Genomic DNA, 4,048 nt, shown 5'->3' on the forward strand with positions numbered 1-4,048 from the left:
CTGTTTCACCACTTTTCCTAATATTGGATAATGAAAATGGATGATACTCAGGATTCTTTTTCTTTCTTAAGTAAACTTTCTCTTCTATTTTCAGTGCGTTTTGATTCACCTTTTGTTTCTAGTGATGATAATGAAAATGATCCTCTGTTAAAATCTCTTCATCAGTATAATTGTTGTTACCATTCTTATCAAGATTATTTTGAAAAAGTGTTGCCCTCAATGTCTTCTGTTAAAAACTTTAGTGTGTATACTTTGAATTTGGATGACTTTAGGGAAAAATGGGATAACGTTCTGCAATGTGTTGGTGGTATCGACTACTCTTATAATATAATTGGTCTCACAGAAACCTGGCTTTCTTAAAGTGATGATATGTCTGTGTATGACATACTAGGGTTTACTGCATGCCACTCAACTAGATCTCAAACTAAGTGCTCTGGTGGTATGTCCCTTTTTGTCAGAATTAATCTTAATGTTGTGAGACATTCAGATCTTGAGAAGATTTTTGGTCCAGTCATAAATAATAGAAGTGTGTATGCTTTGATTGTTAACCTGTCACGTGATACAGTAAGTTGTGACACTATTTGTTTATTTTATAAGCCTCCACCTTTCCCAGTAGTGATATTTTTTGAATTAATTTATGAACTATGGTCGGTTGATAAGTTTGCTTCGAGATATTTTCTTATGCTTTGAGACTTTAACAGAAATTTGTTGAAAATTGAGCGTGATAATGAGTTTGACTCTTTTTTTTAATCTATTACTTGCTCTTACATTCTTCCTTGCATTTTCTTTCCTACTCGTATTGATCCAGTCAGATCTTCTGCCACTCTGATTGACAACATTTTTCTGTCTTCTAAAAATGATATTAAATTTTCTTCTGGTATTATTTTCTCTGATCTTTCTGACCATTTTCCAATTTATTGTTCTGTTCCCAAATTAAAAATGCTGAGCCAAGAGGATACCAGAGGTGAGTCTTATTCAAGAATTTATAGTCAGAGCAATGTTCATAACCTTATGTCTGATCTTAGTGCTAGTGATTGGTGTTCAGTAATGAAATCTGAGGATGTTAATAGGGCTTCAGCCTCATTAATGAGTCGGCTGACAACACTAATTGAAAAAAAATTTCCACAAGTAAAATCTTCAAGTAAATATAAACCCAAGATGCCTTGAATGTCTCCTAGTCTTGTGAGATCAACAATGCAGAAGTCAGAGCTTTTTAAGCTGGCCTGCAAAAGCCTTGATCCTGATGATATATCAATGTATAAGCTTTACAAGAATGCAATAACATCAACAATTAAACTATCTAAGAAGAATTATATTTTTGTTGAAAATTCAGGAATGCAAAGGTAATTTACAGAAAGTTTCGAGTGTAGTTAATGAAGCTGTATCTCATAGGAAACAATCAAAGAAACAGCCTACTGCATTTAAGAATGCAGATAGTTCAACTATTGAAAAAGCAGCTGTACCTACTGCCTTCAACTCTTACTTGACCACCCTACCAACTGTTAAGACCCCCTCCCTTCCTAAATTAGGTAAATCATCATTAGCTGAGAAGTATTTTTTTAACTCCTTGTACAAGCATAGAGATCTGTGATTTTATTTCTTCTTTAAGTAGCAGTAGCACAGCTGATGCGCTTGGACTAACAAACCATGTGCTTAAGTCTGTTTCTTCTTATGTTGTTGAACCTCTTACCCATATTTTTAATCTATCTATTTCAAAAGGTGTATACCCTGATTCGTTTAAAATTGCAAAAGCACTCCCTCTTTTTAAGAAGGGTAACCCCAGCTTAGTGTTAAATAATAGACCTATACCAATTCTCCCAATTTTCTCGAAAGTACTTTAAAAAGTTGTGCATAACAGGCTTTTTTCATTCCTGTCAACTGGGGCTTCAACTGAAAGCGACTCTGTTCTGTCTGATCGCCAGTATGGCTTCCAACCTAAACTCTCAACTGTATGTGCTCTAGTTAACGCTACAGGATTCATACGTGTTAAAATAAACCAGATTCGTAGTGTTCTAGGACAATTTTCTTGATTTTTATAAAGTTTCAACATGGTAGATCATTTTGTCTTACTGGGAAAACTGTCTCTACTTGGAGTTCGGGGAATTGTCTTTGAATGGTTTAAATCTTACCTGTCTAATAGGTCTCAGTTTGTGTGTTATGATGGGAAATGTTCTGATCTAGCTTCGGTTTCCAAAGGGGTACCTCAAGGCTCAGTTTTGGGACCACTTCTCTTTCTTATTTATATTAATGACCTTCCTCCATCTCCCAACCTTGATACCCACATTGTTTTGTTTGCAGACGATAGTAATTTTTTGTGGTTTCTAATGATCTGCCCTCTTCTGTAGCTAACGCTCAGCTCCTGATCAACCATATGTGTTATTGGTGTGAGCAGAACGGGGTGCTGTTGAATAGATCCAAGAGTAGTATTATTTATTTTCAAACCCCATAACAAGTATCTGAACCTTCCCCAACAAGCTTTAATTTTTATGGTACTGATATACTTCCCCAAGTCTCTTATGTTAAACTTCTTGGCGTACACGTTGATTGCTTTCTTTCTTCCAAAATCCTTACTTCATGTACACTTTCTACAATTTTTCGTCCAAGTTTCTATGCTTCATCGTGCCAATCAATTTCTTCCTCCCGATGTAATGCTTTCTCTATACTATGCATTTGCCCTTCCTTATCTTTCTTATTGCTGCTCTGTATGGGGCAATACTAGCTATTCTTCCCTTCGGCAACTCCGAACAGCACAGAATAAAGCGGTGAAGGCAACTTTTCGCCATCCCCGACTCTATCCTACAGCTGATCTTTACAGTGACACAGGTCTAGATGCCTTAGATGTGGTTATCAAGAAGCAGACCCTAAAACTAGCTCATCGAGCATTCAATTTCTCGCTTCCTCCAAACATCTTATCCTACTTTGATCTAGCATCAACACGTAAGTGCCCCTTTGCTTCGGAGCTCTGTTCACCAATTTCGGCTGTCTAAAAGGGTACCCTCAGCAGCTCAGAGGTCATCAATTTATAGAGCAATTGCTCTTTGGAACTCTATTTCCAGTGAAGTTTCTCTGATCAAAAACTCTACGTCCCTTGACAGAAAAATTTTCTCCAAGCCTTGAAGTAATTTCGTTTTTTTTTCTTTATTTCTTTATTCATTTTTCTTTATCTACTTAATACGCTTTAATTTATATCGTTTTTTTTTTCTTTTCTCCTTTCTTATTATGTTTAATTAGATTCGAACCCCGTTGTTTAATAACATTATTAATTGTTTTGATTTTTAATAAATTACAGGACATTTTAAGTTCGGATAAAATTAATTCAAAGGTTATTTTTTAGCTGTTTTTTTTTATTTTTTTTTTTTTTTTTTTTTTTTTTTTTCTCGCATTGTGTTTATATTTTTGAGGTATGGTTGTATTTTTTTTTTCCTTCCCTGATTTGTTTTGTGTGGATTTTGTGATTGATACGAGGTCCCCTACAAGCTATGCTTCTTGGGACCTCTAGCGCTTATTTGTATTTATGTACTTATTTTAGTATTTAATAAATTGAATTGAATTGAATTTACACCATGTTGTCACTTTTATGTCACATTGAAGATTGCAAAAGCTACGAAAAAATTCAAAATTTTGTACAAAAGGACTAAAATTTAAGTTGGAAAGCAGACAATCCCTAAAAAAAACTGGACTGCACAAAAATAGCACCATAAACCAGCGCTAGCACCAGGCCAACGCTGAAAAGCTACGTTTCCAGATACTACGTTTTGCAAAAAAAAAACTACAGTATGATAAACGCGTTTTCTTTAAAAAAAACAAAAAACTCTTTGAATGCGGAAGAATTCCAAAAAAAGATACAGCAACCTTAAAATCAAATATTTGGAAATAGATCCAGTTGCATTTACTACTTGAAGTTTTTATTATGCAAAAATTCATATAATCTCACAAGCAAGATTAATTTGCCAATATCCCTTTTTTCAGACTAAACTTTACTTTTTGCGATGATTTTTCCCGAACACACCAAAGCATTTCAACACATTCATCAACGAGTCCTTCAACA

Source organism: Artemia sp. Qi Xiang Cuo, chromosome 4, assembly GCF_049724085.1.
Source record: "Artemia sp. Qi Xiang Cuo chromosome 4, ASM4972408v1, whole genome shotgun sequence".
Taxonomy (NCBI): Eukaryota; Metazoa; Arthropoda; class Branchiopoda; order Anostraca; family Artemiidae; genus Artemia; species Artemia sp. Qi Xiang Cuo.